Source organism: Ambystoma mexicanum, chromosome 6q, assembly GCF_040938575.1.
Source record: "Ambystoma mexicanum isolate Mex_15411 chromosome 6q, UKY_AmexF1_1, whole genome shotgun sequence".
NCBI lineage: Eukaryota > Metazoa > Chordata > Amphibia > Caudata > Ambystomatidae > Ambystoma > Ambystoma mexicanum.
The window spans coordinates 1,190,886,988-1,190,908,006 of NC_090937.1; positions in this window are offsets into that span (position 1 = coordinate 1,190,886,988).

The following is a 21,019-nucleotide window of genomic DNA, read 5'->3' on the forward strand; positions in this document are numbered from 1 at the left end:
GTTCTTGTACCCCTTATTATGTCCACCATATTGTTTTCCTTTACTTTGAAAGCACAATGTTACATTAATCAGTGGGACTACAAACAATGGGCCTGCTTCATCTTCCACCCATGTCAGCAGTTTGGAGCACTTGACCCAAGACTTCAGACACTCACCATTCACCTTCTCTACTCCTTGCACTGCTTCCTTCATCAGCATATGAACTGCACAGGACATCATGCCATCTTCCCATCCTTTGTTTGTACTCATTCGTCCATAGATCAGCAGTTGTGGATGTTTCCAGAATCCAGGCATTCCAGTCTTCTCTGTCATGTCAGAGCAGTTAATTCTTTTAATTTCTTCAACAATCACTTTGATATGATATGGCATTTGTAACGCGCCTATACACAAGTGTTTCAAGGCGCGAACATCTTATCTTTATCTTGTCCTGCAGCAGGATACACAAGCATCCAGTCTGTCCATCCAGGCTCTTTCTCCATTTGTGTTGTCTTGATGTAATCATCCTGGTATGGTGTAAATTATAGGGTTTCTGGTGATTCCTTGATCTGCCCAGGTAAATTAAGTGATAATGTGCAAAATTGATCATGGTGTCCCGAATGGATGAAAAAACTCTTGTGACTCAGAGACATATAAGAAATGATTAACTCATAACGATTTTCAAAGAAATGTAGTCATCACAAAATTTACCCAATACAGAAATGTCATCCTTGTTACACAGGACACAACATAACATTATATATAAAGATCTGGTGGAGGCTGCAAAGAGATCAATGCACATATGGAAAAACAACAGACATTATTCACAAAACATGTTCTACAGAACAGGTGGGTCCCATTTCATCTATTGGGAGCCAAAATCTGTTAACATTGGCCGATTAAAGCAGCTTTGAATTGACAGGGTTTACGTTTGACACTGTAGAAGGAAATGTCGACAAAGGAGTGTTTCAGCCACTTTTATCAGATCTGGGTGCTTAAGATTGGGTGGTCTTCATCAAGACGTAAGAAAAAATGGGTGGACAGGCAATAAATGATGGATCCTGCATTCATCTGTGGAAAAGTAAACAAAGGGTGATGCTTGAGTTACTAGTTTGCCATTCAGATGTATCATTGATTATTTGATAAGCTATTATTGGTTTAGTTAATAAGGGAACCCTGAGGGGCTTACCCTGTGAACCTTGTTGAACACGGTGTGGGTGGGACACCACTAGTGTTGGTTATAGGGGGTCCAGGTAAGGCTGGGCAAAAACCTCAAAAAAGTCTGGTGGATGACAGTCTGTAAGAAATAAAAGAGAGTCACCTTAGTATGAACAGGAATCGCCTCGGGTGCAATTACACTGCGTGAACTCTGACCGTAGTGGGTCAGTGCTCTAAAAGTGTGCCACAGTGGATGGATAACCTGTGCGCATATAAAAAGAGCTGTGATGTATAGCATACTGCTAATGTCTAGCGTTACATGCTGGCTGGTGTGGGTGATCGGGAGAACAAAATGATTGCATCCTCTGTGGTTAGTGCATTACATGGTGCCTCAACTAATGCTTATGCATTTGCATCATGTGAATACCCAAGTGTCGGTCCTTCACAGGCAAAAGAGGTTAAAAGTATTAGTAAAAGTGAAATTGAGCGTCTGAGCGAAGACACATTGTGAGTGTTACAACATACCGGGTCTGTACCCATGAACATAGTGTTGTTTTGGTGTGAAGAGCAGACTGGTGAAAGACTTACTCATTGTGTCTGTAATGCGGAGGGTACGCCCTAAGTGAGCCGTTTGCATACTAGCAATATCCACAGTAAAATCATGGGTGCCTCTTGATCATGATACTGGGATTATGGAAAATCGCACCCCGTTCGCCTGTGAATCAATCATTTGGCCGACGTGGATGCGCTCTCTATTGGCGTTCGTGTCAGTGTGGAAACTGTGGTATCTGAGCCATACTCATAAAGCCTTTGGTGTCAGTTGCTATGGCAACAGATTTGTTATATGTGTCCAGGCCTGTGAAATATGGTGGCCATTTTGGAAGAGTGCGCAGGCGTGCAAATAATCTGGCTTTCACTTGATCGTTAAAATGACTCCGATGCCAATGCTGAATAATGCATTTTCGTAGGGACAGCACCACATTGGGCTGTAATTGAGGATAATGTTGATCAGTGTGGACCAATCCCAATGGTATCCATGCCATATTGCTCATATACGTGTAAACAATATCATGAGGGACTAATGCCGATTTGGCATTAGAGTAATTAGACAAAGTTCCAAAAATACAGGGCAAGAAAGTATAGTTCTCTGGATATTGGATATGTGTGTAAACATATGGAATCCGAAACAGGTGCTGGAGTGTGCATGGGCACACGTATGTGGTATAACAAATGTGTAGCATGCACTACAAAAGGACTGCATGGTACCAAAGTAGTGATTTGCTACATCAGATTTGTGGTGGAACAAAATTGGAGACATTTAGAAAGACAGGTGGTGCCATGTTTGGCAATTCTAGATCATAGTATCTTGTAACAGAAAATAGGTTAAACATGTTTTGGTTATCTTTTTGCAACAAAAGGATACAGTGGATTAAGCAGATAATGTCCATAAAACCTACACAGGTAGGACGGGGCATAGAACTAGATTGTCAGGCCCATAGGAAATGGTTCCACTCGACCATGATGTTTAAACCATTGTTTACATTGTCTAAACGATGTAGCCACCTTTGTTCCAGTTTCGTCAGAAGTTTAATGTCTCCTCCTCTTTTTTGCGGGGACATCATTTGAAGAACAAACCATTTTAATTCTGCATTGTACAACCAAGGGTTTGTCTGGTATCCCATTCCTAATGCAAGAGTGATACTCCGAAATGCGTTGCTTCACTGCCTGGATGGTTTTGCCAATGTAGGGCAGGCGACAAGGGCACTCTATCACATAGATGAACATTTTGCTATTGCAGTTGGTGTGTGCTTTCACCTCCCATTGGATGTTGTTCTATTTGAACACATTTTTGGTATTGGTGAAGTTGCATGCCACGCACCGGCCACACTTGTAGTGGCATATTACGGGTAGTAGGCCCCACCGTGTTTCAGTGGTTGACAATTTGGCCAGTTCAATGTAGGTGTCAACCAATCTTTCCTTCAGGTGACAATTCTGCTTAAAGGCAAAAAATGGTTTATTTGAAAAAGTTCCTTTGTTTTTGATTAAATGCCAATGTTTGCTGATTGTGCTTTTTATCAAATTGCTCAGTGGGCTGTATGTGGTGACACATACCAGTCTCTCCAAAGGTCCTTGCATCTGGGTGTGAGACATGTTCCCCTGCATGTGTTTGCTGCCCTCTTCTTGGACAAACTTAGAGCTTTTTTTGGATACCTCCTGTCAATGAGTCTTTGTTGGGGATTTTCTGCATGGTGAGTACATTTCATCTTGTCAGTGCAGTTCCTCCAGATCCTCAGGAACTGTTCATAGGGGAGATTGTAGTTTAATCCCACCGGGTGGTAACTAGAGAAATGAAGAAGGCTGTTCTGATCTGTTTTTTTGTGAAACAGTTCAGTTCTTAGTGTGGTACCGGATCTGTAAATGTACAGGTTGAGAAAATCGATGGAATCAAAATCCCAGTGAATTGTGAACTTAATATGTCTATTGCAGGAGTTCAACCAATGATGCAACAGGACAAATTATTTCGCTGAACCTGTCCAGATCAGGAGGACGTCATTGATGTATCATCCCCAATGTTGCCCTTGAAAGGATTCGAGTCTCTTAGTAGATGTGAGCTGATTCATATTGGGCCATATACAGGTTTGCCACATCAGGGGCGAAAGTTGATCCCATGCTCACACCCTTCGTTTGTTTGTAAAGTTGGTATTAGAAGAGGAAAATGTTTTCGGTCATAGTGAGTCTCATGCATTCCAGGATGAAATCTGTTGGTACCGTCTGCTTGTCTCCTCTGATGTCTAGGATGGTACATAGAGCATCCAAACCTTCTCGTTGGGGAATGGACATGTAAAACACTTCCACATCCAAGGTAGCTAGGATGCAGGTCTCTGGTAGCTTGATATTACTTAGAATGTTTAGGGTTTCTGTGGTGTCTTTGATGTAAGATGTCATATCATTGACAAAAGGTTTTAAGAAAAAGTCTCTGTAAACAGATAATGGTTCCAGGAGTGAATAACAGGCGGAAATGATCGGGCGGCCTGGAGGATTGATCGGTTTCTTGTGAACCTTTGGAAGAATGTAGAACGCTAGAGTTCTGGGATGTATTTTGTTTAGAAAAATACTTTCTTTCTCACAGATCCAGTATTCTTGTTTTGCATGGTGTGTTAGACTTTGCATCTCCTCTTGGAGTTGTACGGTGGGGTTATGGTTCAATTTTAGGCCTCTGTGTCCGAGAGTAACCTTTCACATTCTTTTTCGTAACCCTCCAAATTGAGGAGCATGATGCCGCCCCCTTTATTTGCAGGTTTTATGGTGATTGCTTTATTGTTGTTTAGAGAGGTCAGAGCCATCCTCTATTCTCTGGAGAGATTGTGTTGGTAATAATTGTGCTTTTTTATGTCACCCAAGATGGTTTGGGTGACTAGGTTCTCAAACAGTTCAAACTCAGCTGGAATGGTTTGCGGTGGAGGGCTGAAGATAGATGTTTTCTTGAAGACTGTTGTATTAACACATGTGTCCACATAAGAATTTTCTTTCCTTTGTGTGTTAGTTTCATGTTCTGGAAGGTAAACCTCAAAAAAGTACTTCAGCTTGGTATTTCCATAGAATCTCTTCAGTTCTTGTTCTGTCTCAAACAGCTCAGCCTTTGCAGCAGGAACGAAAGATAGACCTTGTCCTAAAAGATTGCATTCTATTGCTGTGATGGGATGTGTCAATAGGTTGAATATGGGGATGGTGTCGTCCTTCATTTGTTTGTGTACCACTGACTTGTCTGCATGCGCTGTCCTGATGTTAGCGGTCTGTGTTTGGGTCACCCCCTTTGTCCTCCCCTTCGTAAAAAAATGATGCTATAGTTGTTGACAGGAGTTATTACTTATTCTCCCTGAGGGGCCGCGATCACTGTCACTTGATGACGCTGATGTGCTTGAGAAAGTTACCTATCTGTTACCTCTTGAGACCTCCCTGTTGTTGGTCAGTGTAAAAGTTGTCTCGTAGGTAGGGGTACGTTCTTTCTTTGCTGTAGTTTTGTATATCTTTCATGAGTTTTTGTACTTTCTTGTCTATAGTAACCAACCTGAATTTGGAGACATCTTCCTCCAATTTCTCTAATTTCTTTTTGTTGTCTTGGATAGTCAGGTTTTCGAGGAAATGCTTCTCTATCTCTGCTAGTTCTCCTTGTTTTTACACTCCTGATCTGCCGTGTCAATGACCAGGAGGAACCAGTCTCGGCTACAGTTATTTCCAACACCACTAAAGTTGAGTTTAAACTTGGGTTTGTCTATAAACAAATGTGGGATGTTCCTTACTTCCATGCCTTTTGGGATGATCCCAGCTTTCAAATATTCCAGCATGAAGTTGCCATGCATTTAATTTCTGATCCGTTTTTTCCATTTCTGATTTATGGTTTCGAGTTCATCTTTTGAAAGACCTTGGGCTAAAAGTATAAGCAAAAGTGAAGTGAGTGTCAGAGCGAGGAGGCACACATGATTTTATTGTGGATATCACTAGTATGCGAACGGGTCACTTAGGGTCTAACTGCCGCATCACAGATACATCGAGTAAGTCTTTCACCAGTCTGCTCTTCACACCAAAACAACACTATATGTTAGTGGGGACAGTGGTATTAGTGGGGACAGACCGGATATGTTGTAACACTCACAGTGTGTCCTCGCTCTGACCCTCACTTTCACTTGTACTTATACTTTTAACCCCTTTTTAACCAATTTTCCCAGTGCTTGGGTAATCACATTATGAGGCACCTTGTAATGCACTAACCGCAGAGGATGTGATAATTTTGTTCTTACGATCACCCACGATCACCCACAGTGTGCTATACATCATAGCTCTTTTTGATATGCGCACAGGTTATCCATCCACTGTGGTGCACTTCTAGAGCACTGACCCACTACGGTCAGAGTTCATGCAGTGTAATCACACCCGAGGTGATGCCTGTGCATACTAAGGTGACTCTCTTTTATTTTGTAACAGACCGTCATCCAAAAGGCTTTTTTGAGTTGTTTTGCCCAGCCTTACCTGAACTCCCTATAACCAACACTAGTGGAGTCCCGGCCACACTGTGTTCACAAGGTTCTTATGGTAATGACCTCAGGGGTTCCCTTATTAACTAAAGCAATAATAGCTTATCAAATAATCAATGATACACCAGAATTGCAACCCAGTGACTCAAACATCATCCATTGTTTAATTTTCAAAAGATAAACACAGGATCCATAATTTATTGCCATTCCACCCATTTTTTATTTCGTCCTGATGAAGGCCACCCAATCTAAAGCACCCAAGATCTGATACACGTGGCCGAAAACACACCTGTGTCGACATTTCCTTCTACAGTGTCAAACGTCAATGCTGTTAATTCAAAGCTGCTTGAATCAGCCAATGTTAAACCTGTTCTGTACAACATGTTTTTGTGAATAATGTCTTTGTTGTTTTTCCATATGTGCATGGATCTCTTTGCTGACTCTACAAGAATACATATATGTCATGTTTTGTTTTGACCTTTGTATTTAGATCGCTTTACTCTCAAACTGTATTGACCTTCATTGCGGTCATTGGTGACTGCTCTTTGAAATGTATCAATGACATTATCCTGTGGCATCTGTGGTGTAAACCTTGGTTGTGGATTTAAATTCATGTGAGTGGTAGTTCACTGGTAAGATCTTAAGCTCCTCCAATAGGTTTCTCATCTCAAAATATAGTGTTTCATCTAGTGATTTTTGACGAAAGGTGTTCTCAAAATCAGTCATAGTAAGTTAACTTTTTTCTGGTATCAGTATTCTCTCTTTAAATGTTTCTGCTTGTGTGGCAAATCATTTTTTCAGCTTTAATTTCCGGGTGAATTTGTACAAATGTATTTGAAGGTCAATTGGATCAAAGATTGTAGATGGTGCAAATGATAGTCCTCTGCTTAAAACATTTAGTCCCTCTACAGTTATGTTTCTCTTGGATACATTTATCACTAGATTATTCAGGTGCACTTGTTGGTCACTACTTTGGTGCTGGCCCTTGTTAATCTTTTGTTTCGATCTTGAACTATGTTTGGATCTGTTAATTTGTCTGCCCGCCCTTTCCTTTCCTCCTAATGTTTGGATTGTCGTAGTTGCAAGCTGCGTTAGTTGGTAACGGACCTGTTTTGTTGTGGTATTTTCATTTCCCTTTTAAATCTGAAAATGCGGTTCATATATCCTCTATTTGCTGCAGTCGAACCTCCATATTCAGTACTCTGTCCTTCTTATTCAGACTCAATGTCTGAACTTCCTGTTGACGTATTTGCACCTAGTGTTTTGTTTTTCCCATTAGGGAAAACAGGACCTTTTCACATATGGCTTGGCCTAGTCAAAAGACTGGACTCAAATGAAGCCTTCCTTCCTTCTTTTGCAGCTGATTGCTGTTCTTTGCTCCCATAGAGCATATGATCTCTCTTTATAGAGTGCCTGTGAAAAATCGTATAAACTGACTGTAATGACTTTCCTCACTTTGCACTAGACTTTTTTATTTTCCTCGTCGTGGAACACAAGAACAAGGCATCTATGTTGGATTTCACTTAGCATCGTTGTAATTAATCAATATATCTCTGAGCCCTGATTGAGCCCCCTTTAATGCATATGAATGCAGTGAATCATCCTATATAATGTATCATTGTATTTTCCAGCTCAAAGCTGCCCTACAGAAGGAAAATAAGCCATGACTAGAAACATTTCTAGAGAGCTGACACATACAAGTAATATTAGTACCCAGCAAGGGTCAATGAGTGTGTAAAACACATTGACCCTAGCCCGGGTCTTACCTGCCCCATAAGGCTTCAAACTCAGCATGGCATCTGGAGTTCTTCCCGTTACTGGCCACCATGGAATGGGAGAAGGGACTATGTTAAAGCCCTTGCTTCGCTCAGGCATCCAATTATGACCCTGGGGCATTACCCAACAAGTAATGGATCCCCTCCTCGGGTCATATTGCCTTAAAAACATTATTATGAATGCCTTATCATTCCAAGCAGTGCCTGTGGAAACACTTCTTTAGTTACGATGCAAAGTGTTGGGGGTCCTGACCCACGTTTAAGCTATCCTGCTACAACATTTGGTGCTGTGGGCTTAGGAAATTCAAGATGGCGGAAAACCCACATGTGCGCCGAAATCCAGGAAAGCTGCGCAGTTTGTGTGCACACTAAAATGGTTGCCTCACTTGCCACCCACCAGTGTGAGAAGGAAAGGCCGGGTTGCCATGAGGGAAATGGGTTGCCAAAGGAAAAACAGTAGCGCCGGTTAGCTTCAAAGCGCTTTAAAACCACCATTGGACTACCCGCACAGTAGTCTGAAACCATTGGGAATGGCAATGCTGATTGCCAAATGCAACCTAGAAGTGTGGGGAATTCATTTCTTAAATCCCAAAAATGGGTGCAGTACCAGTACTCACCACTATCCAAAAGCCGGCGTTTTAAAACCACTCTGTGTGTTTCTGAAGGCAAGCCAAAATGCCTATTTCAAACCTTGCAACATGTGCAAAATATTTACTGAACACCAGCAGACATTTGGCAGAATGGAGTTTTGTGTGCGTACAAAATCTGAGAAATGAGGAGCACAAAACAATGTATAACAAGACTGGCTGAGCTGTGGATTGCAGCAGTTTAAGTTGCACTGGATTTAAAGACACTAAAATCGAAAATGTTTAGATTAAATGAGTGACCTATGTTTGGTGTCACATGCCTTTGTAACTGTTGAAATGTCATAGTTTTGCACTTAGAATCAGCATTCTAGCTGCTTGTGTAAAATTGCAAGTTAAGTTAAAAAGCAACAAAAAACCTGCCAGTTAGCTGAAGGTCTGGCTTAAGGAACTTGATTTTGCCTAGCAACTACCCCATCAGGAGTGTAACTTGAGTCACAACTATGTTCCCAGGCCAATGTTCCTTTTGCTGCCCACACTAAGGATATGCCATCTATCTGATAATTGAATTTCCTGTGCTCTGCCAGAGAGTGAACAAAGCCCTCTGCACTCAGGCAAAGGTTTTTATTACCGCAGTCGTAAAAAGTGGCTTCCTCCTGAAGAAGCTGGGAGGGGCACTGCCTGTGAGAGCAAGCTGGTTTGGCAGAAACTGGAAAGACTGGTTTCTGTACCATGTGACCTGAAAAGACACACCCCTGCAACAAGAATATGGTTTTATAAAAAGGTGAATAACTCATAGTGCGGACATGTGAAAATTTTATAAATGATACCATAATTCTTGTGATTTTTCTGCCCACAGTTTAAGACGTGGTAGGAACCGGTGGTATGTTCAGGGGGGTTGTGGCGGAAAAGTGGATATTACTCTAAATGTGTGCATGTTAAAAATCTGAAACTTCATCAGTTAATGTCCCTACTCCCTGCACACATGTATGTAAAGTTGGGTCCATGTCAGAAATTGGAAAAGCAGTTAAAAAGTCAATTATGTACCCTCCCTGAATGCAAGCTCCTAGAATGAGCAGATTTGGACAGAGACATGGCTAGATTCAGCCACACCATGTATATGTAATTTCAAACAACTGTGTAACTCTGAAGTATGTATTTTGATCATATATAGATTTGGGTGCACAGATGATAAGGGAGGTTGTTTCAAGAGATCATAAAATGACATCCCTCTGACTCACAGTTCATTCGCCAATCAAGTAAGGGATGAAAGCTTGACCAATGACGAGTGAGAGGGGCAAGGCTAGTGATGCTGCACACACACCCACTTGGAGAACATATAAATGGACCACTGAAACTTAGGTAGGGACCTTCAATTCCATTTGCTGCAACGCACTCTGCCGGACCATACAACATCCAGAGATCCAGACTTCAAATTCATCAATCTATCCAGAATTAAGAGACCAGACCAGAGAGAAAGCAGTGCTGTACTAAGAGACCAGACCAGCAGAGAGAGTGACCAGAGCCCAGTCTAAAACCCTGACCAGATCCGTGATGAGGCCCATTTAATTCAAGAATATAGTGTGAGTACCCAGCAGAACTGTGTAGAACCAATCTCTTAGTTTAAATTCATCTAATTCAATCTATTTAACCTAAGTAGAACTGCCTCCTAGCTGTCACCTGTCATTTCTAGTAAAAATTTGTCACTTGTCATTTTGAAAAAGTGTGCGTTTAAAATTGGCAAAACCAAAAATGACCTTTACTAATTTGCTCATATCTCCGCAACCGTTTGGGCTAGAGACTTGCAATAACTTTCATTTGGAACCTGAGATCCTAGGCTTTCCTAGGATACCAAAACGGTAGAGATAGTCCTTGCGGTTCCTCTGTAATAGCGCTCGGCGCATCCGCGAATTTTGCCGCGATTTGCAATTTCTTCACATGTAAAAAAACTGCTGCTGCTGGCTTTCCATTTGTCAGAAATTCGTTTAACCTGTTAACTATCCCTGCATCATTGCTAGTGTGAGCCTGGACTAATATTAACTAGATACCACTCACCCTGAACCTCTGAAAGGGAATTAAAAGCGTTTCCAGCATATTTCTCATCCATTGCCAGCACATATCAAAGCAATTTGGGCCTGTGATTTCAAAAACTCCTATCTGTTTTCTGTTGTCTAAGCTTGCTGGGGTGGACCGATTACATTGATTGCATCTTTGAGAACTGTGTGCGTTCCTCCCATTTCCTTGCATTGCATAAAGAGGGGGGGAGTGAATAGCCAGAGAAAAGTGATTACATTGTTTGGTGGAAATCATATTGCGTATTTTCTGTACTGCATTCATTGAATATTGCATCCACCTGAGCTTACATAAAGCATCCTCTACCACATTATACTTTTGTTCCTATTTACCAGTGTGCTACCTTATCCATTTCATGTCAAATCATTAGTGATTATAGAAGTGTGCTAGTGCCAGATTCTCCGTTGTTGATCTTTATCATATCAGATTAAGTGTGCGATTCAATTATTAATTTATTATAAAGTGTGATATATAGATATTTTAATTTATCAAATAAACCTTTTAAACTTGCAAAACAGAACTACTTCTTGGCTCAGTGGGGTCAGGGGGATTCCAAGAGAGGGGTGTTATACAGGGGTAGTCATCCAGAACGCATGAACTGGACCTAAAGATATATCAATAAGGGTTTTCATTCAGTATTCTAGACTAGGCGTTAACTTGGCTGTAGTGCTGAATTGAATCCTCTTACAAAGTGGGGGCTCGAGCCGAGACGTTGGGGTAGATTTACCATTTGTGCAGCTTAATACAGTGTGCTAACTGACGGGATACATACATCCAGTCGGATCACCACGCTGCATTACGCTGTGAAGCATTCCTCAAAAGGGACACTCCAAGAAAAGTTCTGTTCTGCAAAAATAAAATACTAACTTCTGTAAGTCAGGACAGAGACCAATCTCTAGAATGACGACCTTGGTAGATATGAAAATAGCCAGAGAGCACTTCTTACATAAGTTATTTGTGAGAGGTGAGTGGACTCACCAGGACCAAACAGTCTGGTTGCAGGCTATCATGCAACAGGTCCCGGAGTGAACTATATATGGCTCCTAAGGCCAAAGATGAACACGACAAGATTGTTAGGATAGCGGCATATTTATATTTATATATGGGAGACATGCAGGATACATGCAGGATAGATGTGCTGAAAGCCAAAATCTGGCAAATAGGCAACAGATGGCGTTAGAGAAGGTCCAATCTGACCTGGTCTCTTCTGAGCAGAGGCTGCAGAGGAGCCAGGAGGCAGAACATGATAGTAGGCAATATATCATTAAAATAAAAGAGGATATGGGCATCCTACAACAGGAAAAGTCAGAACAGGATACCAGATTTCTGGCCTTGCAGAAGGAACACCAAGAAGGTTTGGACTCCCTACTGCAAAGCCAGAAAAAGCTGGAGCAACAGCTAGACTTCAATAGGGCATGTGCTGAGCAGGTAGTCACCCTGCAAGGCCACCTAGATAGAGTGAAGGAGGAGAGCAATAAACTGATTCTGAAAGACCTGGATACCCAGGCAGAGTTTGATCAGGAGCGCCAGAAAGCTGGTGCCTTCCAAAGGCAAAGGGACGACCTGGCGGCACAAATGCAGGCTCTTAGTCAGGAAAGAGACGCCTTAGGCCAGGAAGTCTGCCATTTAAAAAGAAAAATGGAAGAAAATCACCTGGCCCACCAGGGACTGGGTGACCTCCAAAAAGAACGCCAGAACTTGTTAGAGCACACCAGGAGGGTGGAGGATGCTCTAGCAAGAAAGGAGCAGGCCAATAGGGACACAGCTCAGGAGGGAACCCTCCTGCAGCAAAGACTGGCCCAGTGCTCCAGGACCAATCAGGAAACACAGAGGGAAAATGAAGCTCTCTGCCAGCACAATGATAGGCTCCAACAGCAGGTAGCGATGCAGGAGAGACTGATAGAGTCGAGTAAGGCCTTAACTGAGGAACTGAAGGCACAAATGCAGGCTCTTGCATTGCAACAGGGAGCAGGGGCGGATAGAGATGAGGTTCGCTGGGAAATGGAAACTCCGGAGCATAACCTCAGGAGCCCTAGTACCAGAGGCCCTCATACCTCTCAGTCCCTGGACTCTGCCACCCCCATGTCCCCTGGCGCACATGAGCACAGGGCCACAGGGATGGCAGACTACTATCCAGCCAGAAGCATGGGGCTCATAGGCCAGTACCATCCAGGAATGGAGGGGTGGGCATCCGGGTATGGGCACCCAAGTACGGTACAGTTCAGTGGGGAACCCCAGGAGAGTAGGCCCATTAAGGGCATCCTGAAAACCTCTGCCCAGTTAGGTCAGTGGAGGGGGTACCCATCAAATCCTGGCAGCAAGGAGGAATCTGAAGACTCCTCTGAACTGCGCAGGACACAGGAGACCAGGTCCCCACATTCTGCCAGCCATTCCCAGGCTCGCAGAATCCGGGAAAACCTGGAAGAACAGACGGGAACCTCTGGGAGCAGTGCCTCTGAGTCCGAGGAAGAATGGACAAGGGTTACCCGAACCAAAAAGGCCAATAAGGCAAAAAGGGCCTTGCTTAAGGACCCCTTAAAGCAGATTAAGGCGATCAGGAGCGTCATCACGCCTTACCATAAGAACGCTGAGTATTCTGTTTGGGAGCACTTAGAGTTGTTTGAACAAATGATGGAGACTTTCCATTTGAAGGACAGCCAAAGCTGCATTCAATATGTAAAGTGGACCTTCTCCCCGGAATACTCCAGTTTCTTTGCGGGGCTGGAGGACCAAAATCATTTAAGATGGTCCACCTATAAGGCGGCCATCCTGAAACATTTTTCTGTTCACAGAAATCCTCAAGAGGCTCGCAAGGCAGCCTACAATTTGCAATGTGGGGAGGATCAGGCCCCACAAGAATTTGTGCAGGAGTTAAAGCGGGCTTTTGCACAGACCACAAGAAGGGTGCGCACGGATAGCCGTGAATTTATCAACACGTTTTTCCATGCCTTGCCCAAATATATCATGACCCAGCTCGTGAGGGATTTTCACGAGAAAAGATCTTTAGACTGGGTCATTGAACAGGCTACCCGCATCTATGAGGTGCAGAAGCCCATAGAAAATAAAAGCAATGCCCAGAAAAACCCCAAAGCCAACAGCACCCCTGCTGCTGCCAAGGTGGCAGAGGTAAAGGTCACCCCCGTTTTGGATTTGGAGATGGGGGGGCCTAAAAACCTACCGGCACCTAATAATGCTAGGCCCAGAAGGTCCTCGGGCCAGTCACAGACAGGGAGCCAGGGAGGCAGCCCCACAAATGGGGTCCCTCGCTCTCCTGACTATGTAAGTCCCCGTTACAAGGGAAATCGACCCATCCTGGGTTATGTGTGGACTCCTCCAGCCCAAGGGGGGGGATCCAGCCAAGCACCTAACCCAGGGAACTTCCCTCCAAACTTCCCACCGGAGGGCAGAAATTTACCAAACCCTGGGCCGAACTTTTTCCCCAGATATCCACCCGACTTCCAACCCCAAAATCATCCATCCTTCTTTCCTCAATTCCCTGAGCCCAGACCACTGAATCCGGGAGAGGGGAGGCCAAGGGTGGAGGGGTACCAAAATCTTCCCAACCAGGGGTACTACCAGAGGAGGGACAGCTACCCTTCCCGGGATCAGCCCAGGGGAGAAAACAGGGCCCCGTATCAGCCTGAGCGGGTCTCCCAGTTAGAGCGCCAGGTTCAAAACATGGCGCGGGATATGGGTCATATACTGAGGGCGCAGCAGAACCCTCAGATCAGCATGCCGGCGCAGAACGCACCCAACTCTGGACCTGGTGCTCCAGAACAATGACGGGGGCAGCACCCCGATAACGCACCGGTTCCCAGGGGGGAGGCACAAGGGGAAAGGGGGTGTAAAGCCTTGGAGGAAGCTTCCTTCCTCACTTGTAAACAGCCCCTGGAAACCCAGGAACCGGAAACAAAATCTCTTGCCCCTGAAAGTCTGCCTCCTAAGGAGCAGAGGGGGGGTAGGAGAAACAAAAGACCCAAACAGACTCAGTTTGAGGAGGAGGTACAGATCTTCCAATTTGAGGGAGGGGGATCCTCAGAGGATCCTGGGAAAAGGATCTTCTCCTTCAGAGAGGGGGGAACTCCTCCCAAAGAAAAATGGGTCCCTAGGGATGCAAATCCAGACTGGGGAGATGTGGAGACTGAGCTACCGCCGCCCGCCATCTCATCCCAGAACCAACAGCCAGAAAATCCCCTGGTTCAAACCCATCCTGGGGACTGCCTCCAAAAAGGGGGGGGCGGCCCAGAAACGGAGCCAGGGGAACCCACAATGGCTCTGATCTCCAGTTGCAAAATTTTTCTTTCAGATTCCCAAGACTCTCCACAGAATTCTGCCCAAATCCCTTCGCTAGCGATGTCCAAAACCAGAAAGTTAGCCCACCAGTTGTCCAAAAATGTACATTATCTGTGCCCCCTTGAGGAGAAGGAGGGAAGATATTATGCCCCGGTACAAGTACAGGGGCAGGGTACAATCTCGGCACTGGTGGACACTGGATCTCAAGCTACCCTTCTGTCCAGAAGGGTCTTTGACGAACTGAATGCAGGAAGGGGAGAGAATTACCAAATTCCTCTCACCTCTCTTCCTGGACAACTGCAGAACTTTGACGGGAAGGAAATTCCCGTTGAGGGGACTGCAGACTTGGACATTAAGATCGGGCGACATAAGTTGAAACACCCGGTCATAGTGGTGACCCCAGAGGGCACCCCTTGTTTACTAGGGAATGACCTCCTGAGAAGGTTGTCACCCCTAATAGATTGCGTAAACAAGGTCCTCTGGACTCAGACTAGCCGACCCATAAAATTAAAACAGAGTGTCAACCATGTTAGTTTAAACGGCACATGCCACATGGTTGAACAAAAATCTGACCAAGTAGAATTTCACTTCCAGAACAACCAAATTCCAGACGTGACAGTAATATCAGTAGGACAACAGACTGGTGATGGGGGGTCCTCTTTATTTCTGAAAATCAACCTTCCTTCCAGTCTAAAGTGGTATTCCACGCTGGAAGGAAACACTCTGAAATTCTATACTAATCCACAATCTGAAACTCCCACTCCTATAGCCCAGAAAGATGTGAAATCAGCTCAAAGCCTGGCTGATATTCAGCAAATTGGAGAGCAGTTGTTCATTCCTGTTCAGTTAAATGATGGGAAGGACTCTGTTCTCGCTCGAGTGTGTGTGAACAACGGCAAGAGCTTCATCAGCGAAGCAATGTTTCGCCAACTCCCAAAAGATCCAGCCATTCCCACCTTCAAACTGATAGACAAATGGGAAATGGACCTGGAAGCACCCAATTCCAAACATCTCCTGCCAAGCAGGTGTATGCTCAAAATCTCCATTGGCAACAAGAGCATAGTCCACAATTGTTGGGTCGTGCGAGACGTCCCTGCCGCCTTTTACTTAGGCAGTGACATTCTCAATCGCTTTGCCATTAGTTTGGACCTAATAAACTTCAAAGCTTGGTCCCGATTAGCGGATAATCCCATGGGCTTTGATGATCCAGAAAAAGCATTTAGGTCAGCTCAATTGCTACCTTATGCAGTTGAAATTCAGGTTAAAGAGGAAGTCACCATCCCAGAAAGGACCCGACAATTCTCCCTGGAAGTGAAAGTTAAAAGGGGACAAGAGTTGAAAAACCCTGATGCTTACATACATCTAAATGCTTCTCTCCAACAGCAAGGGTTGGGGGTAAACCCAACTCCATTAGTCAACATAGAACATGACCCCATTCTAATAGAGGTGGATAACAGCGACTTAAAGGGTATTACTCTAGCCGCAGGCACCATTATTGGGATGGCGGTTGATGACCGACATTTCTCCATGGATCTTGTAAATGAACTGTTAGGACCAATCCCCAAGGACTGTTTTGACAGTGACAGTGATGACAACACAACACCAGACAGGATTTTTACCCGGCATGGGGGGAACTTCCTGGTGTACACTTCCTGCCCTTATGGTAAGGAAGATGTGACGTGTGACTTCAGGAGGGATGAGGTGATTTTCCAAGTCCATGAGGGCTGCCTTTCCCACCTGAAGCCTCCGGTCCAAATCAGCACTCTGACCAGGGACTTCTCCACCCAGCTGGAGGAGGCCGCGGAGATAGCCAAACCAGAAGTCTTTCCAGGCTTCAGGCAGATGGTGGAAGAGAGAGTCAACCTAGCTGATGCCTGTGTGACTCTGGAACAAAAGCAAAAGTTGAAACAAGTTTTCTTGGATTTCCAAGATCTCTTTGCGGTAGACTCATATGACTGTGGTCGCACCGACATCCACACCACAACAATCCCCACGGACCCTGGCATGACTCCAGTGTTTGTGAAGCAATATCGCTTGCCTCTCGCATCAATGGAGTCCCTTACTGAAATAATTAAGAACCTTGAGTCCCGGGGAATAATCCGTCCAGTCCACAGCACCTTCAATAATCCGGTGCTGGGAATATTGAAGCCAAACGGCCAGTGGAGACTCTGCGCCGACCTCAGGGAGCTCAACAAACGGGTCCATACTTCCCGATGGCCTCTGCCCTACATTGACCAAGGGCTGGCCCAGATTCAGGGGTCACAGGTATTCACTGCAATAGACCTGACCAATGGATACTGGACTGTGCCTGTCAGTAGGGAGGACCAATACAAACTGGCTTTTACTTTTGGGGGCCAGCAGTACACATGGACCCGGACTCCCTTCGGATACCTTAACTCCGGTAATGAGTTCAATATTTTCCTACATAAGGCCATGCCCGACCTAGGTGCGAGGGGTAACCTGGCTTATGTAGATGATGTCCTCATTAAAAGCTCATCTGTGGAGGAACACATAGCGGAGATCCGTTATGTTCTGACACAGTTGAGGGCCGCCGGAGCAAAACTTTCCTTTCAGAAAGCACAGTGGTGTAGAACCCGTGTTAATTTCTTGGGGCATGAGATTACTCCTCAGGGCCTCTGTCCCCAGGAAAAGAAAGTGGAAGCACTTCAGAAACTGAAAGACCCCACCACTCTGCGGGAACTAAGGAGCCTCCTTGGACTGACTAATTACAGCAGAAAGTTCATTGAGGGCTACGCAGAGATCACCAGACCCCTGATTCATCTCCTGAAGGGGGGGGTCAAGTGGGAATGGGGTCCAGAACAAGCCGAGGCAGTAAAACAACTCAAAAGAAGCCTCTCACAAGCGCCTTACCTAGCTTACCCTGTCAGAAACAAGGAGTTCTTCCTGGAGACGGGGTTCTCTAATACATGCTTGACGGCAGTATTATATCAAAAGCATGACAAGGTCAATAAAGTAATCTCCTATGCGAGCAAAACTTTATCCTCTGTGGAGGAAAAATTCAACGATTGTGAGAAGGCACTCCTGGCAACGGTGTGGGCATTGAAGAATTACCGCCCGTTTATCCAGGGGGAACACGTCATAGTGGAGACTCCACACCAGCCTCTGCAATATCTCCAAAGTGACAGAATCCGGGCCGGAAATGTGAGTAATTCCCGAATTACTTCCTGGATTCTGTCAATGCAAGGCTTTCCTGTGGAGGTCAGATATGGCCAAAACAAGAAGAGTCCCCTCGCGCAAGGTCTGGCTGACTTGCATGATTGTGCCAGAGAAAACTGTCTCGAGGACGAAAGTCTAAAAATAAAGGACAACATGGAGGCATACCTTAATTCCCCCCACAAAGTCTTTGAAGAAGACAAGTGTGAGGGAATGCCCACTGTGTATGTGGATGGATGCTCTTACCATGTTGACAACAACGGGGAGAAAGAACTGGTGGCCGGCGTAGGGAATGCATGGGTGAATGAGTCCCCGGAACCCTCCGCTGGATACAAAATTGGTCCCCGAAGTAGTCAGGTGGCAGAATTGATGGCTGTGCATCAGGCCATCCTCACTGCTGTCCAGCACCAACTCCACGAACTGGTCATAATCACAGATTCGGATTATGTACGGAACGGGTTCGTGGAGCACCTGGTTAATTGGAAAACCAGAGGCATGTTATGTGCTAACAACAAACCCTTGAAACATGGGAAGTTGATCCAAAACATTGATGATCTGGTCACCTCGAATGAGATGACCATCTATTGGAAAAAGATCAAGGGTCATTCCAAAGTAGAGGGACCAGACAAAACTGGAAATGACTTAGCTGATCAGCTGGCCAAAACCGGAGCCATCCAAGGGAATCTAATTGAGATTGAGTCCCTGTTGGGGGAAATCCAGGTCACTGCCATCACTAGGTCCCAGACAAATGCTCACAACGACCTCTCAATTGCACAATGGAGTAAGGAGACCCCTGATGCTGATTTGATTACTGCTCAGAAGGGGGATCCAATTATTGGTAAATTTTACCAGCACCTTGAGGACCCTGAGAACTTTCCCCTGACGGATACCGATTACAATGGGAAAGAGGACCTAAGAGTGTTGATGAAATGTCCAAAAATGTTCCGGATCCAAGACGGTTTGTTGGTAAGGAAATCCAAAGCTGGCCACGATCAGTGGGTGGTTCCTACCTCATTCCGAAGCCTGATGTTAAGTCACGCCCATGATGCGGCCACCGCCGGTCATAGGGGGTTTCACACAACATTGGAAATCTTAAGAGAGGTTGCATACTGGCCACACATGGGGCAGGACCTCGACCAGTACCTGAAGGGTTGTCTTGTGTGTGCACAATTTCAGCCATCATCCCTCACGCACCGCGCGCCTCTCCAAAAGCGGAGGATGACACTGCCCTGGTCAGATTTACAAATCGACTTTGTGGGCCCTGTGATTCGCTCGGCTAGGGGGAATAAGTACATGTTGACTGTGACATGCTTGTTTACCAAGTGGGTGGAATGTCTCCCAGCCCCAAATTGCAAGGCAGAAACTGCAGCTGCCTTGATGATTAACCACATCTTTTCCCGTTTTGGTCTACCTCAAAGGATTGAGTCAGACAGAGGTAGCCACTTCACCAGCGAAGTAATGACAAAGATGTGGGAGATACTGGGGGTCAAGAGAAAGCTGCATATTGCTTACAGACCAGCTTCTTCTGGGGCAGTAGAGAGATATAACCGGACAATTGTGAGCATATTAAAGAAGTTTGTGGCAGATTCTGGGCCAAGTTGGGATATCCGATTACCTCTGGTCCTAATGGCCATCAGATCTACCCCTTCATCTGCAACCAAAATGTCACCATTTGAGTTGATGACTGGGCGCAAGATGGTGCTTCCTCAGCATTTGCTCTATAGGACCCAAGAGCAGACACTGATAAATGCCTCCACTACTCATGAGTATGTAGAGAATTTAAGGAAACACCTCCAACATGCTTTTGCTTATGCTCAGCGGAATCTAGAAAGATCGGCTGATAGCATGAAGACCCATTATGACCTGAAAACTTCCAGGAAGGAATATCAGGTGGGAGACCGGGTCTATCTATACAACTTCCAAAGGAACCAGGCCAAGCAGCGCAAATTTTTGCCTACATGGAAGGGACCCTTTGAGATCGTCGATAAGATCTCCCCTGTGGCCTACAAGATCCACATCCCCAAAGGCGGTTCGGCAGAGGGGGAAGACAAGTGGGTCCACATAAACCAGTTGGAGTGTTGCCATCCCAGGCACGCTCTACAACAACTGGAGGAATCCTCTGGAATCCTAGCGGGTACTGTATCAGACTAATTCAGTTCCAATCATAAAACATACCACATCTAGTCTCTAACATATTGTGATTTGCATGAAACTGTCTCTTAGTTATACTGTTTTTATCAAAATAAGAATGTAATGTTTTGTTATGATGAAATGCATATGCTGCCCCACTATTTCAACAGTGGTGGAAAAACGTCTATGAGTAGATATTGCCGCTTTTGCTTTATCATCCTAGGAGAGATGAAACCATGAAGGATGACCAAGAAGGACGATCCGGAGACCGGGAACGAAGATCCAAGGGGCCCAGTGGACCGCCCAATACTCCCATCAGGACCGGCGAGGAGAACCGATCGATCAGTACCGGATGGAGAAGAAGATGCTGAACTGTGCCATCTACAGAAGAGGAAGAAGATTATGCGGACAGACCGGTGCATGGGTCAAAACCCTTGTGCACGCGACTCCCCATCGACTCAAATTCAAAGTGCAGTCACGTGGGGGGGACTTGTTGGGGGTCCTGACCCACGTTTAAGCTATCCTGCTACAACATTTGGTGCTGTGGGCTTAGGAAATTCAAGATGGCGGAAAACCCACATGTGCGCCGAAATCCAGGAAAGCTGCGCAGTTTGTGTGCACACTAAAATGGTTGCCTCACTTGCCACCCACCAGTGTGAGAAGGAAAGGCCGGGTTGCCATGAGGGAAATGGGTTGCCAAAGGAAAAACAGTAGCGCCGGTTAGCTTCAAAGCGCTTTAAAACCACCATTGGACTACCCGCACAGTAGTCTGAAACCATTGGGAATGGCAATGCTGATTGCCAAATGCAACCTAGAAGTGTGG